This window comes from Notolepis coatsorum (genome assembly GCF_963971535.1).
Source record: "Notolepis coatsorum genome assembly, chromosome: 4".
NCBI lineage: Eukaryota > Metazoa > Chordata > Actinopteri > Aulopiformes > Paralepididae > Notolepis > Notolepis coatsorum.
The window spans coordinates 105391094-105408686 of NC_140168.1; the positions used below are offsets into that span (position 1 = coordinate 105391094).

Below are 17593 nucleotides of genomic sequence, written 5' to 3' on the forward strand. Positions count from 1 at the left end.
CGACTGTCAATCAAAATTATTCTGTTGCCGGCTGAATGATTGAATGAATGAAAACGTTATTAACGATTGCAGAATGGGTACAATACAGTACAGCTCAATACAACAACAGTGGACTGGAGGATGAAGAACACGAAAAATACTTTAGGCTTTTTTACATAAGGGTCCTCCATTTTCAATTCATCAAAACATTTAGAGACATACAAATATACAGTAGTTTCATAAAAATGCTAAAATGCTATTTATTGATTGATTGATTGATTGATTTAAAACTTTATTAACATATTGCAGAATGGGTACAGTACAGCTCAATACATACAATTGTTAAGGGGATGCAGACCAGAGAAAGACTTTCGTCTTGTTTACATCAGGGTCCCCCATTTTCAATTAATCATATTTCATATCTAAATCATATAATATCTCATTGCTAAATATATGCAATATATAATCTAATAATCCAATAATCTAAATCTAATATATAATATAAAAATGCTAAATGCATGGGTATTTTATTTTGTCTTTAATGTTAGCTTGCAAACTCAAATACTGTCTTGGTAAGCCTCATAATGAATTGTTTGGGGAAAAAAAGAAAAACATCGTGATGTGTATCGTGTATCGCCGAAAGGTCAGAAAATATCGTGATATCATATTTAGGCCATATCGCCCAGCCCTATGAAGAAGCCACATGTAACAGATTGATGCCTTCATCAAACACAGAGGGATGTTACTGGGGATCTCTCTGATCGATGACTTATTAATATCAATCACTTTTTCTTCTCCACCAAACTACTTGTCTATAATATTGTTCCACACTTTATGCTACACGCTAACATCCTGGATGGTGGAAGAGGTTAAAGGTCAGATATATACTGCTAACATCCTGGATGGTGGAAGAGGTTAAAGGTCAGATATATACTGCTAACATGCTGGATGGTGGAAGAGGTTAAAGGTCAGATATATACTGCTAACATCCTGGATGGTGGAAGAGGTTAAAGGTCAGATATATACTGCTAACATCCTGGATGGTGGAAGAGGTTAAAGGTCAGATATATACTGCTAACATCCTGGATGGTGGAAGAGGTTAAAGGTCAGATATATACTCTTGTCAGTCTGAAATGTTAGGTGCTCCTTGCCATCTTCTCAAAAGTCTTCAGATAAGCCTTAACAAGCCAATTAGACGTATTACTCTTTGTGAAGTCATACTGTTACAAAGGGTCAGATTAAACCGAATATATATATTTATTACTTGAGATATATTGTATAATATTTGTATATCGTCTGATATCCCTTGTATATTCTTTGTATATATACACGGAATATCCCTTTACCTAGGTACAGGCCAGACCATAATATTCGTTCTCCTATTGGACAGCGACCCCTAGGCGCCAACGGCCATACCCCCAATGGCAAGTTCAAAGCCACCGCCAAGACATGTCTCAACATGTCCAGGTTTGCGCAGTAATACGAGACAGAACTGAGGTTGGCACTAGATTATTCACCTTACGTATAAATACGTCGCAGGTGGATACAGCAGCACTTAGACCAAAAACGTTGAAGCCTTCACCACGATACAACGTGCCGTGAAGTGGGCCCCTTTGCCCCTAAATAGAGCCTTGAGAACCGCGTGCGAATAGATAGCTAAAGTGTCAGAGTTTAACGCTGTATCGTCGAGTTCGACTTATTCTATTGTGAAGTAATAGTCTATTATTTATAGTGTATCGTGCGGCTACCGTTCTACAGTGACCAGCATTACCACCGGTTCGTCGTACTCTAGCTAGTGCACTTATCCAGGCTGGGCGGCCTAAACTCGTGCCGCCATCCGAGGAGTCCTAGACGAGAACCGTTGGATATGTACACCGGAGAACCTACACCGGCGAATGCAGAGCCTTTTCCGGCTGGATTATATTGCTTTGGTACTGTGGCTGCTGGAGCAGAGAACCGTCTACCCCACTGCTGTGTGGGATCTACCCTGTGAGGAGCACCATCGAGCCCGCCTCTAGGACCACAGAGGCTGGCTAGCTTTCATCCATGCTGTCGTGCATACTGGAGTATAGCTGTTGCTTTGTCTACGGACCAAGGGATTACTGCACTGGCTCCTGTATCTGGAGCCTCGTTATCCGCGTTGATCCAGACTTTGCTCCCGAACATTCCTCTACCCTGCTGGCTTACAACCGGAGGGAACCCCTTAGTGTCTCCAGCTGACTACAAGTGTGCCTTATGTAATTCTTATGCTACAGGTGGCGTCAGTTATACCCATCTTACTATGCTCATGGACTTACGCTCTTGACCTACTTAAGTGTTCTTCGCCTTATAAGCGCAATCATAATTCTCAATCTGTAACCTATCGTTGCTGCTCTAATAATAAATACCTCTAAATAGAACTTTCTTTGTCAAGCCGTATTCTTGTGTGGGTGTTCACCAGATATACCGTGTACTGTATGGCCAGTAATTAAAGTACATAACTAAGTAGTGGTTTAATGATACCATACTCTCAATACAGTCAGGGAATTGTACCCCTCAGTTACAATTGGTCCTTCGAGCCGGAGGAATATCAGTGTAATATCTAAATATAATATTAATATTAACCATGGCCAGCGGTGAACACTCCACAAACGGCTCTCCTAAGCTAGAACGCCCGCAGCGCAGACGTCAGCCACCTCCTAACCTAGAGGACTACGCTGCCAGTCTAATACCTAGCTTTATACAGACGTTAAATGCGGGAAAAGCGGATAGTAAAAGCATGTCAAATCCTACCGACCAGGCGACCTTGCCAGTAGAGACCCTAGTGGGTTCTAACGTAACTGACCAAGCTCACGGGGGGGACCAGGAGGGACATGACATGACTATACCCCCCGTCAACGTCAACGGGACGGTCCCCGGAGAGCTCCAGGATAAAGAAAGCGCTCCAGGGACGGAACCCGACCCACTACCAGAAGAGAAGCGCGTCCATGAGATAAGACCTCGGGGCGCGCCAAGAGAACAGATCTCCAACGAGCACGGTCAGAAGCCGATCACCTCCATCAGTGTCTTCCCCCAGCGAAGCGGACAAGATGCTGGCGCAGGCATTCATCGCCACCCTGGCAGCCTCCACTGAACGCGATCGACTCCAAGCACAGACGCTTAGCGAGCGCGAACATTCTTCCATGGAACAAGAGCGCCTCCGGGCGCAACAACTAAGTGAGCGCGAACACTCTACCATGGAAAGAGAACGCCTGCAGGCTCAACAACTGAGTGAGCGCGAACAATCTGCAGACCAACGAGAGCGCCTTCACGCGCAACTCCAAGCGCAAGCCCTTAGTGAACGTGAACACTCTGCAACCCAGCGAGAGCGCTTCCAGGCGCAGCAAAGGAGTGAAGACGACCGCATACGCCTGGAGACCAGACGCCTCCAGACGGAAGAGAATATTGAAAGAGACCGCGCCGATGCCCAGCGCGCCGCCGCCGATGCACAGCGCGACGCCGCCAATGCACAGCGCGACGCAGCCCAAGCCCAGCGCGAAGCAGAGCGCGACATCGCTCACATCAAGCGCGAAGCAGAGCGCGACCGGCTACAGGCGCAGATAATGGAGCAATTGATTGCCAGGGCGACACCCCCTCTCTCCGCACGGAGCTCCAGGGCATCGTCACGACAAGGGTCTAGGGCACCTTCCCCTACCCGACCAAGTGACCCGGAGCCCGGCCAACAGAAAGAGCCTATCCACGTCTCCGAACCCCCTCCCCGACCGGTCCATACGAGACCCAGCAACCGGGAAGAACCGGCCTATGCCGCCGAGAGACTGAATAGACGACTTCAAGACCTAGAAGACCTAGCAGAGGAAGAGGAAGAGGAGGAAGGTCGAGCCCACCAGCAGCAACGTACTCCACAGGACCAGGAGGTCCAGCACAGCCCAGACTTCACCCCCGAGGCATTGCGTTACAGACCCCCGACTCAACTCAAGGGTGAGTTTGACGCACAGCCAGCCCAGAGGAACAGCACCTGGGTACCCGGGCCTTGGTACCCACCAAGTACCAGCCCACGACAACACGTACGGGGAGACTCGCCCAGGAGGCCTCTCCCCCAACGCTCACCGATGTGCCAGCCATCCATGGCATCGCACCTTGGCACACCGACGTTCCCGGATTTTACGCACGAGGACAGAGCACAGTACACGGAATTACGGATGTGCTTAGAGACTATGATGTCCGACGTCCCTGATGAGTCGTACAAATATGCTATCCTCCTCAAGCATCTCAAGGTGCCCAGAGCGCATAATATAGCGCTGGCATATTCCAACTCAAGTACCCCATACACCGCGGCTCTAGTAGCCCTCGACCAGCGTTATGGACGCATATGGGACTACGTGATACAAGAAATAAGGAATATTGACCGTCTCCCCCCAGCCACAGACAATCGATCATTGGATGACCTCTCTATCAAGGTACAATCCCTGGTAGGGATGCTGGGGTCCCAAAAGGAAAAAGGTAGACACGAACTGTATGCTAACTCTAATGTAGAAAGGATATTAGAGAAGCTCCCTCCAGCCCGCCAAGAGCGCTTTAGGCGGCAGAGAGACCACGTGATCCCGACGGTCCCGAGCCATCCCTCCTAGACCTGGCCGACTTCCTCGCGAGAGAAGTCAGCAGCCTACGACTGGATACGTTCGTGCGGAGTGGACCAAGCCCCAGAGATGGACCTCGGAGATCCAACGATAACCGCCGGCTGGTGACCGTCATGCACCAAGCCGAATCAGTACCGCGGAACAAGAACCACAACACCCCCTGGACGAAAGAGAAGTGGAAGATTTTATGCCAGTACTGCGAGAAAGAACATTGGCTGTCACAATGTGACACTTTCAAGAAGATGACCGCCGACGAGGTGAGTCAGTGGATCAAAGCCAACCGCCGCTGTTACCGCTGTGCGCGCAGCCATATGGCAGCCGAGTGCCGCTTGAAGAAGAGGTGCAGCAGGTGTGACGGCGCCCACTTGGACGTCTTGCATGACAGCAACAGGAAGAAACTCGCACCCCCAAGCAGCACCAGAGTAAATGTCATGTATATCGACCCCGCCAGCAGCGAGAGCTCCCGAGTGCTCTTGAAAGTGGTCCGAGTGATATTAAGCTACGAGGACAAGGTCCTGGACACTTACGCCGTCCTTGACGATGGGTCAGAAAAGACTCTCCTCCTCGCATCCGCTGCAGCCCAGCTGGGTCTGCGGGGGAGCGAAGAAACGATGACAATTCGTACTATAAGAAGAGACCTGAAGACAATAAAGGGTGAAAACGTCTCCTTCACTATCGCAGCAAGCGGGCAGCCAGAGAGGCAGTATAGGATTACTAACGCTTTCACCAGCCAAGACATAGGCCTGTCACGGTACACCTACCCCATCCCCAAGCTGATCGAAAAATACGTGCACCTACGTCAACTACCTATACCGCTCATCGACGGCGCCACCCCGACCCTGCTCATAGGATCCGACCACGCACACCTCATCGTCCCAACGGACCGGGTCCACATCGGGCCCAGAGGCTGTCCAGCAGCAGTCGAGACCCGCCTAGGATGGACACTACAAGGCCCCCTCTCCAGGTCTCCCAACCGACCAGCAGCCACTCGCTGCCTCCACTCCAGAATGACAGAAGAAGACACCACCCTCTTACAGCACGTCGAGAGGCTATGGACACTAGAGACAATGCCCTTTAAGAACGAAAAGAAACACATTCGTTCAAAGGAAGACACTTATGCCATAGCCCTCCTCGAGCAGAGGACAAAGAGAGTCGAGGTCAATTGAGTGATGAGATACGCAACTCCACTCTTGAGGCGAGAGGGTATGCCCACCTTCCACGCCTCAAAAGAAGCGACGGAGCGATATCTACTGAACACCGAGCGGCGTCTAGCCAGAGACCCCGCTCAAGCCACTGTGTACCGCGCTGAGATTGACAAGCTAATCACAGCGGGACACAAAGAAAATTGACATTCAAGAGGCCGATCAGACGACCGAATCATGGTACGTGCCCCACCACAAGGTCCACCACAACGGCAAGGATCGTATTGTGTTTAACTGCAGCTACCAGATCGGATTACAAAATCTGAATAAAGAACTCTTGCCCGGTCCAACACTCGGCCCCTCTCTACTAGGCGTGTTGCTACGTTTCCGCCAAAACAAGGTGGCCATCAGCGGCGACATCAAAGGGATGTTCCTGCAGGTGCGACTAGTGGAAGAGGACAAGCCCCTGCTGCGGTTCTTATGGAGAGAGAGGATCGGGGATGAGCAACCATCCATCCATCAATGGGAGGTCCTCCCTTTCGGAACCACATGCAGCCCATGCTGTGCTACGTTCGCACTGCAAAAACATGTCGCAGAGGACCCAGCAGCCGACGAGGAGGTCCGACAAAGTGTAGAGAAGAGTTTCTACGTGGACAACTGTCTGCAAAGCGTCTCGACGCCAGAAGAGGCCGAGGCCCTCCTACTCAAGCTCCGCGCCTCCCTGATCAAAGGCGGCTTTGATCTCCGGCAGTGGGCCAGCAGCGACCCTCAAGTACTGCGCAGCCTCTCCCCAGAGAACAAGGCAGCAAGCAGCGAGACCTGGATGGCGACCATCCCAGGTAAAGCCCAAGAAATGACATTAGGACTAGTCTGGCGCTTCAAAACAGACTCGCTCCATTATAGACATACACCCCTGACCAAGGAGCAGGGAAGGTCGATTTCACTACCGACCACCAGACGGAGTGTATACAGAACACTCGCCAGACAATATGACCCGTTGGAATGTATTCTACCTTACACCACCAGGGCAAAAATGATTGTGCGAGAGCTGTGGGACAGGGACCAGGGCTGGGACAACCCCATACCCGACCACCTTGCTTCCACATGGAGAGAGTGGGAAACAGAACTCAACTCGCTCCCAGGTGTCAACATACGCCGCAGCTACTTCCCACCCACAGTGCGGCTGGAGACGTGCCAGATGGACCTGCACGTCTTCAGCGACGCCTCCGAAGTAGCCTACGGTTCGGTGGCCTACTTGCGGGCCCGAGAGGAGGGAGGAGAAGTACATACCGCCTTCGTCCTGGCTCGTTCAAGGATAGCCCCCCGCAAGCAACAATCGATCCCGCGTCTAGAGCTCTGCACAGCCCTGGTGGGAGCGCAACTCGCCACGTTGGTCCAACGTGAACTCACCATCCCGGTGCAAAGAACAATCCTGTGGTCAGACTCCATGACCGTGCTCACATGGATCCAGTCCGATTCGTGTAGATACAAGGTCTTCGTGGGAGTCAGAATCACAGAGATCCAAGAGCTAACAGAATCAGCGTGCTGGAGGTACGTGGACACGGAACAGAGCCCAGCAGATGTCATCACACGGGGAATGTCCCTGGATGACCTCACACGTCACAATATCTACAGTGACGGTCCCGAGTTCCTCAAGCTCCCGGAAGAAGAGTGGCCTAACCCCACCCCACGGGAGGCTAGTCAAGAGGAGGCAGAGATGAAGAAATCTATGTTCTGTGGGTTGACGCACACACCAGTCCCCACAGACCCCAACATAGACGACTGCCCCACCCTTGAGAGTGCGCAGTTAAAGACATTCCTGTGGCACCACCCTGAGGTTCCCTCCACTACTGACATTAATGCAGCTAATTACGAAGAAGCAGAACTCCTTCTGCTACAGCGAGCCCAAAGAGACTCGTTCCCCGACGAGCTAGACTGTCTGCAGGGATCAAAGCCAGTCCCGTCAGACAGCAGACTGCTCCACTTGGCCCCTGAGCGCGACGCCCATGATCTCATCAGAGTGGGTGGTCGTCTGAGAAGGGCCCCGGACTTAACGGATGACGTCAAGTTCCCTATAGTCCTCAACAGCCGACACAAGGTCACAGAGCTCATCATAAAGAAATACGACGAGGATGTGCACCACGCTGGGGCAGAGAGAGTCTTCGCTGAGATCAGACGTCGCTATTGGATACTGCAAGGAAGAGAAGCAGTACGACGCTTCCAGCGGACCTGTCTAGACTGTCGCAAGTGGCGAGCACAGCCCAGTATACCCAGGATGGCTGACCTACCTCCCTGTCGCCTCCGACTCGGCGACAAGCCCTTTCACTCCACCGGTATGGACTGCTTCGGCCCGCTGTATGTGAAGAAAGGAAGAGGGACGGAGAAGAGGTGGGGTATTGTATTCAAATGCATGACCACCCGAGCGATACACATAGAACTCCTTCCAACCATGAGTACGGACTCATTCCTTATGGCCTTCCGGAGATTCACAGCGCGGAAAGGAAAACCGTCTATATTACTGTCTGATCACGGGACAAACTTCAAAGGCGGAGAAAGAGAGCTGAGAGAGAGCTTCCAAGCTATGGGCCCAGAACTTAAGACCCACCTCGCTCCCTCTCAGATTGATTTCCAGTTTAACCCCCCGAACGCCCCTCACTTCGGGGGAACCTGGGAACGAGAAGTACGTTCAATAAAGACAGCCCTGTACGCCGTGCTTGGGGCCCAGACCGTGGCGGAAGAAGTCCTCACAACAGTCCTCACAGAGATCGAGGGAGTATTGAACTCAAAGCCCCTCGGTTACGTCTCAAGTGATGTAGCAGATGTCGACCCAGTTACCCCCAACACTCTCTTGATGGGGCGGCTGGACCCCGTGCTCCCACAGACAGTGTACAGACCTGAGGAAGCGAACGGCCGAAGAATGTGGAGGTACAGTCAAGTATTGGCTGACAAGTTTTGGAACAGTTTCCTCCTCCACTATCTACCGTCTCTACAGACCCGCCAGAAATGGGTAAAAGAAAGAGACAATTTGACGGAGGGCACAGTCGTCATGATCATAGACCAGTCACTACCCCGAGCTATGTGGCCGGCCGGCCGCGTAAGCAAAGTGATCACCGGTGCCGACGGAAAGGTCAGAGCGGCAGAAGTTCTCGTCCAGGGACGGACATACACCCGACCCGTGGCGAGGCTGATAGAGTTGCCAAGGCTCCCTGACTCCCTTGATGACGACCATGACCCACTGACTTTGTGAATTGCCCTACTCCTCACAACGGACATTGAGTAGTGGACAAGACGGTTAATTTGTCTCTGCTTATCTAATTAGGTGCGGACTAATTAGGAGGCGGCTGTTACAAAGGGTCAGATTAAACCGAATATATATATTTATTACTTGAGATATATTGTATAATATTTGTATATCGTCTGATATCCCTTGTATATTCTTTGTATATATACACGGAATATCCCTTTACCTAGGTACAGGCCAGACCATAATATTCGTTCTCCTATTGGACAGCGACCCCTAGGCGCCAACGGCCATACCCCCAATGGCAAGTTCAAAGCCACCGCCAAGACATGTCTCAACATGTCCAGGTTTGCGCAGTAATACGAGACAGAACTGAGGTTGGCACTAGATTATTCACCTTACGTATAAATACGTCGCAGGTGGATACAGCAGCACTTAGACCAAAAACGTTGAAGCCTTCACCACGATACAACGTGCCGTGAAGTGGGCCCCTTTGCCCCTAAATAGAGCCTTGAGAACCGCGTGCGAATAGATAGCTAAAGTGTCAGAGTTTAACGCTGTATCGTCGAGTTCGACTTATTCTATTGTGAAGTAATAGTCTATTATTTATAGTGTATCGTGCGGCTACCGTTCTACAGTGACCAGCATTACCACCGGTTCGTCGTACTCTAGCTAGTGCACTTATCCAGGCTGGGCGGCCTAAACTCGTGCCGCCATCCGAGGAGTCCTAGACGAGAACCGTTGGATATGTACACCGGAGAACCTACACCGGCGAATGCAGAGCCTTTTCCGGCTGGATTATATTGCTTTGGTACTGTGGCTGCTGGAGCAGAGAACCGTCTACCCCACTGCTGTGTGGGATCTACCCTGTGAGGAGCACCATCGAGCCCGCCTCTAGGACCACAGAGGATGGCTAGCTTTCATCCATGCTGTCGTGCATACTGGAGTATAGCTGTTGCTTTGTCTACGGACCAAGGGATTACTGCACTGGCTCCTGTATCTGGAGCCTCGTTATCCGCGTTGATCCAGACTTTGCTCCCGAACATTCCTCTACCCTGCTGGCTTACAACCGGAGGGAACCCCTTAGTGTCTCCAGCTGACTACGAGTGTGCCTTATGTAATTCTTATGCTACAGGTGGCGTCAGTTATACCCATCTTACTATGCTCATGGACTTACGCTCTTGACCTACTTAAGTGTTCTTCGCCTTATAAGCGCAATCATAATTCTCAATCTGTAACCTATCGTTGCTGCTCTAATAATAAATACCTCTAAATAGAACTTTCTTTGTCAAGCCGTATTCTTGTGTGGGTGTTCACCAGATATACCGTGTACTGTATGGCCAGTAATTAAAGTACATAACTAAGTAGTGGTTTAATGATACCATACTCTCAATACAGTCAGGGAATTGTACCCCTCAGTTACACATACCAAGGACATAAATGAGCTTTAATTAATCTATTGTAAACGTTTTATTTTACTTTCGGTTGTGGGGTAACAAATCAAAGGAGGGAATAATAAATAAAAAAATTTGTTGTCTGCTAAAAACCAAAAACAGACAAACAGATTCCATTCAAGTAAATCAAATAAAAGTGTTGAAAATATGTGAAATGTGAGCCCTAAGTGAAATACAAATCTAGTGAGTGATACAATTGTAAATAAAATAAAATAAAATCACATGGAATAGCCCCCGTGCGCTGTACAAGTCTTCTTCAATTCAACTGGATTAACATGACATGGGGATGTTTTAACTAAAACATGCCACAGGACCTAGTATTTTAGTATAGTATAAAGTATTAAAAAAAAAATATATATATATTTTTTAACACATGCAAAAAAAATCCATAAGTGATGCCACTTATCGGTTTCATGCAGTTATCGATAAATCGATAAGCCCTGCTGTGTCCGTATCTCGTAGTCCAGAGCTGGCAATCTGCATCTGAATCCGAGCACAAACTCTCCTGGCAACTTCCCTGAGGGGGTCGAATATGAAAACTAGACCCTTCAGCCCCCCCCCCCCGCCCCCATGTGACCTGGAGCCAACCGCTTGGTTCTGACGCCAAGAGAGGCTCTGGGAATAACACGTGTTGATTGGCTAGGTCTCCGGGGGCAAATATTTGCATGTGAAGACACGCCTTGGTTGGTGAAGCTTGAATGGAACAGAATAGAATAGAAGCACTTGATCCCGAGGGAAATTCATCGCTCACAATTAACATTTAGGTAGTCAAAATCTAAAATCACAAATAGGAATACAATTTCAAATACAGTCAGGAATATACATTCTAAAATATACAGCCATAAATATAGAGTAATATCTAGTAAAATGTACAGTAATAAGTGTAAAAAATAAATGTTATGTCAACGTAATTCTATTTCTGCTGGACAGGTAAACTCACTCTTACTACTACTGTCATTTCTCCAAAGTTGCCCGCGGCAGCTTTAAATAACAACATCATCAGACTCTCTGAAAGGGAGTGTTGATGTCCGACATAAACATTCATGTCATGAAGGAGAGACAACGATTTCATTCACTTTCACTGTGGACAGCTGAGCACATACTATGATATCATTGGTTAACTATTCCACACCTGCAGGACAGCTGAGCACATACTATGACATCACTGGTTAACTATTCCACACCTGCAGGACAGCTGAGCACATACTATGATATCATTGGTTAACTATTCCACACCTGCACGACCAACGGACAGCTGAGCACATACCATGACATCACTGGTTAACTATTCCACATCTGCACGAACAACGGACAGCTGAGCACATACTATGATATCACTAGTTAACTATTCCACACCTGCAGGACCAACGGACAGCTGAGCACATACTATGACATCACTGGTTAACTATTCCACACCCGCAGTACCACAGGAGAGGCAGCAGGGGGCACAGTGAGTGGGTGAACTGAGCAAGACATTTGAATTCTATAGTTGTGAAAAATAGCAACAAAAAACGACTTACTTATAAGAAGATAGATACCAATTTCTTCTCTGTGCGTTTAGTAGAAAGCTGACCACTAGCCTAGCTTAAAACTGTTAGCTCACACTCTCTCTCTCTCTCTCTCTCTCTCTCTCTCTCTCTCTCTCTCTCTCTCTCTCTCTCTCTCTCTCTCTCTCTCTCTCTCTCTCTCTCTCTCTCTCTCTCTCTCTCTCTCTCTCTCTCTCTCTCTCTCTCTCTCTCTCTCTCTCTCTCTCTCTCTCTCTCTCTCTCTCACTCACTCACTCACTCACTCACTCACTCACTCTCTCTCTCACTCTGACTCTCTCTCACTCTCTCTCCCTCTCTCACTCTCTCTCTCACTCTGACTCTCACTCACTCTCTCTCTCTCACTCTCTCACTATCTCTCTCACAAAAAAATAATAATACATAAAAGATGGTTGTTGGGACGGTTTTGGAGGGGAGAGGGAGGGGGAGGGGTTTTTAGTTTGTCTGGTGTGTTACAACAATAAATAATGTAAAAGATAATGTTCTAAATAAATAACAATGTTGAAATTGAGAAGTTTGGACTAATGACATGTGTTATTACAGAGATGAGTTGACATGTGAACGGTACCCAACCCTACTGACTGGGCGCTCAGTGCTGGTGACCTTGTTCAGTAGCTCTGGGTAGAAGAGCCTCCTCAGTGAAGGCAGTAAGTGGGTCAGTGGGTAGAGCAGTCATCTGGTAATCCAGTTAGATTTCCGCTCCTCTCAGGCCGCGTGTCGAAGTGTCCTTGAGCAAGACACTTAACCCCTAATTGCTCCTGATGAGCAGGTTGGCACCGTGCATGGTCGCCTCCGCCTAGGCTGTGTGAGTGAACGGGTCAAATGTGAGGAACAAATTGTAAAGCGCGTTGGATAAAAGCCGTTGTATAAATGCAGCCATTTACAGTAGGGATGGAGAATAGACACATCTCCACAACCAATTATAAATTAAAAAAAAATTATCTACAGTAGTAGGTCCACCCTTAAAAACAGAAATGTCCTCATGCATACCTAGTCATGGAAATATTCAAACTTCAACTGAAGTTTCTGATTTCTGATTGAAATGAAATAGAATCGGCCCTGTTGGCCAATCAGACAACGCACTGAACCACTACAGTAAATAGTCCCGTTTTTGGAAGAGTGAAATTTGGGACCTCGAAAGGTCCCGCAAAACACTCACCGGGAAAAGCAATTTCTGAAATTGTACTGCAATCGAAAAGAAAAACAAATCACTTCAAAGAGGTCATAATAGCCGTCACACACAAAACGCACTGTTACTGTACATCACTCCAATAATCACTCCCTCCCGTCACAGCCTGGACATGCTGTTACTGTACATCACTCCAATAATCACTCCCTCCCGTCACAGCCTGGACATGCTTCCCAAAAACGTTCTGCCATTAGGGATGGGTATCGTTAGGATTTTATCGATACTACTACTCTTATCGATACTGCTTAACGGTTCGGTACTTTATCGATACTCTTATCGGTTCTTTTTGATTTAGCAAAAAAAATATTAAGAACAGAATCGACATTGCTTTATTATTCTTTTATATAACTATATTACTGCACATGGCTACTTTTTTATCAATTAATATAAGCAGTCAGATAAATTAACTATTTTGGGACTTTCTATTTTATTTAGTTGTAGTGGTCCTGAGTTAAGCTGGTCCACCCATCCGATGTAAAGGCTAACTTTGGCACATCTTTAAGCTCTGTGATAACATTGGCCTTTTCAACATTATACCAGGCAGGAATCAGTGTGTTACTGAGGACATTCCTGCAGGGAGGGGTATATTTGCAGTTGAGAGCATTGGTCATCTCCCTACAGTAAAGATTAGAAATGATTGAATTATTGTAAATTTGTGTGGAGTGGTGGGAATAGCTGCTTCAATAATAACTTATAACAACAACAACAACAGACAAGTTAGACAACTATGTATACAAAAAAAAAAGATATACACTGAATGATTAGTTGTTACCTAAAGTCCTTGGACTCCACTGTAGAGAACGGGTGCAGGCCTTTGACAACAAACTTTGTCACAGCCCTGTGACACTCGTTCACCCTATCCTCTGTCATCCTTCCTCTAGCTGCTAGGGAGAAAGGACTTTGGGTGGTGGAGGGAGGTAGAGGGAGGATGTGTGGTGGTGCCGGGCTCACTGGGCTGGGACATGGTGGCTGACGCCTCAGCTTGACGATCTATAAAACGTGTTTAGATTGTAGTATTTGTAGCTAAACAATTATTTAGTTTATTAGCCTATTTGTAATAATTTGTTATTAGACTAGGCAACTCCGTATCTTGGCTTACCGGCTGCAGTGGGCGTGGATGCAGATGGAACAAGGCAGTCAAATACGGCGCATTTCTGCACACTAATATCATGTTTTGCCAACAAATGTTTTGATAAATTGCTCGTATTGCCACCCTTACTGGCAAATGTTTTGTTGTACTTGTGGCAACGTGCGTTGTCGGCATTGACTCTTGTAAAGTATATCCATACTTTAGAACGCTTCGCTCTATCCGCCATCACGACTCACGAGTGCATGCAGAGGCAGAGTTGTCTGTGTCAGCGCGGAGACAGCACCTTAGTTAAGAAGTACCCGTGGGGAGCTCCAGTAGCTCACCACGTACCGCGAGTGCTATTTCAGCGCCGTGGACAACCGCGCTCGCGCGGATCTGGGGCTGAGCGCGTTCGAATCCCGGACGGCAGCCGTGCCTTTCCCAGAGTGTCTACCCCCCCATCTGAACCCTTTCAGCCTGCTTCTGTCGGTCAAACTTGACCAAGTATGAATGAGAAGAAAAAGCGATAAACGCTAAAAGAACCAGGTGACTGGTCAAAGTTTAAAAAAAAAGAAGTACCCGTATGTGTATATGACTATCGCGACTCGCGAGGAGTGTGTGTAATAATAATGACTCGCTGCGGCTCGCTTCTCGTGCAGAGACAGAGAGAGGAGAGATCGTTCGCAACTTTTAAATAATAATAATAATTTCTCTAGAGTATCGATAGCAGTACCGATGACGTCGGAGCTTATAAATACTCCGGTCTTTTCTAATATAGTACCGGTTCCCGTTTAGAACCGGGGTCCGGGGGACATCCCTATCTGCCATTAACTACACACACACAAACTTCCTTCCGGAAGCCACAGACATGAACTGTGTTTTATGTGTCTCTAATGTGTAACTCTGTCTGTGTGTGTTTTATGTGTCTCTAATGTGTAACTCTGTTTATGTCTGTGTGTGTTTTATGTGTCTCTAATGTGTAACTCTGTCTGTGTCTGTGTGTTTTATGTGTCTCTAATGTGTAACTCTGTCTGTGTGTGTTTTATGTGTCTCTAATGTGTAACTCTGTCTGTCTGTGTGTGTTTTATGTGTCTCTAATGTGTAACTCTGTCTGTGTCTGTGTGTGTTTTATGTGTCTCTACTGTGTAACTCTGTCTGTGTGTGTTTTATGTGTCTCTAATGTGTAACTCTGTCTGTGTGTGTTTTATGTGTCTCTAATGTGTAACTCTGTCTGTCTGTGTGTTTTATGTGTCTCTAATGTGTAACTCTGTCTGTGTGTGTTTTATGTGTCTCTGATGTGTAACTCTGTCTGTCTGTGTTTTATGTGTCTGATGTGTAACTCTGTCTGTGTGTGTTTTATGTGTCTCTAATGTGTAACTCTGTCTGTCTGTGTGTGTTTTATGTGTCTCTAATGTGTAACTCTGTCTGTGTGTGTTTTATGTGTCTCTAATGTGTACTCTGTCTGTGTGTGTTTTATGTGTCTCTAATGTGTAACTCTGTCTGTGTGTGTTTTATGTGTCTCTAATGTGTAACTCTGTCTGTGTCTGTGTGTGTTTTATGTGTCTCTAATGTGTAACTCTGTCTGTGTGTGTTTTATGTGTCTCTAATGTGTAACTCTGTCTGTGTGTTTTATGTGTCTCTAATGTGTAACTCTGTCTGTGTGTGTTTTATGTGTCTCTAATGTGTACTCTGTCTGTGTGTGTTTTATGTGTCTCTAATGTGTACTCTGTCTGTGTGTGTTTTATGTGTCTCTAATGTGTACTCTGTCTGTGTGTGTTTTATGTGTCTCTAATGTGTAACTCTGTCTGTGTGTGTTTTATGTGTCTCTAATGTGTAACTCTGTCTGTGTGTTTTATGTGTCTCTAATGTGTAACTCTGTCTGTGTGTTTTATGTGTCTCTAATGTGTACTCTGTCTGTGTGTGTTTTATGTGTCTCTAATGTGTAACTCTGTCTGTGTGTGTTTTATGTGTCTCTAATGTGTACTCTGTCTGTGTGTGTTTTATGTGTCTCTAATGTGTAACTCTGTCTGTGTGTGTTTTATGTGTCTCTAATGTGTACTCTGTCTGTGTGTGTTTTATGTGTCTCTAATGTGTAACTCTGTCTGTGTCTGTGTGTGTTTTATGTGTCTCTAATGTGTAACTCTGTCTGTGTGTGTTTTATGTGTCTCTAATGTGTACTCTGTCTGTGTGTTTTATGTGTCTCTAATGTGTACTCTGTCTGTGTGTGTTTTATGTGTCTCTAATGTGTAACTCTGTCTGTGTCTGTGTGTGTTTTATGTGTCTCTAATGTGTAACTCTGTCTGTGTGTTTTATGTGTCTCTAATGTGTAACTCTGTCTGTGTGTGTTTTATGTGTCTCTAATGTGTAACTGTCTGTGTGTTTTATGTGTCTCTAATGTGTAACTCTGTCTGTCTGTGTGTGTTTTATGTGTCTCTAATGTGTAACTCTGTCTGTGTCTGTGTGTGTTTTATGTGTCTCTAATGTGTAACTCTGTCTATGTCTGTGTGTTTTATGTGTCTCTAATGTGTAACTCTGTCTGTGTGTGTTTTATGTGTCTCTAATGTGTAACTCTGTCTGTCTGTGTGTGTTTTATGTGTCTCTAATGTGTAACTCTGGCTGTCTGTGTGTGTTTTATGTGTCTCTAATGTGTAACTCTGTCTGTGTGTGTTTTATGTGTCTCTAATGTGTAACTCTGTCTGTGTCTGTGTGTGTTTTATGTGTCTCTAATGTGTAACTCTGTCTGTGTCTGTGTGTGTTTTATGTGTCTCTAATGTGTAACTCTGTCTGTCTGTGTGTTTTATGTGTCTCTAATGTGTAACTCTGTCTGTCTGTGTGTGTTTTATGTGTCTCTAATGTGTAACTCTGTCTGTCTGTGTGTGTGTTTTATGTGTCTCTAATGTGTAACTCTGTCTGTCTGTGTGTGTTTTATGTGTCTCTAATGTGTAACTCTGTCTGTCTGTGTGTGTTTTATGTGTCTCTAATGTGTAACTCTGTCTGTCTGTGTGTGTTTATGTGTCTCTAATGTGTAACTCTGTCTGTCTGTGTGTGTTTTATGTGTCTCTAATGTGTAACTCTGTCTGTGTGTTTTATGTGTTCTCTAATGTGTAACTCTGTCTATGTCTGTGTGTTTTATGTGTCTCTAATGTGTAACTCTGTCTGTGTGTGTTTTATGTGTCTCTAATGTGTAACTCTGTCTATGTCTGTGTGTTTTATGTGTCTCTAATGTGTAACTCTGTCTGTGTGTGTTTTATGTGTCTCTAATGTGTAACTCTGTCTGTGTGTGTGTTTATGTGTCTCTAATGTGTAACTCTGTCTGTGTGTGTTTTATGTGTCTCTAATGTGTAACTCTGTCTATGTCT

At 46.7% G+C, this 17593-nt stretch overlaps 1 protein-coding gene across 1 annotated transcript in view; it reads right to left on the reverse strand.

The window, feature by feature from the left end:
- tpd52 (tumor protein D52) overlaps window positions 1–17593 on the reverse strand; it is a gene marked incomplete at both ends in the record, with an annotated part of 60740 nt that overhangs the window by 42777 nt on the left and 370 nt on the right. The gene's annotated exons all lie outside the window — the stretch shown is intronic.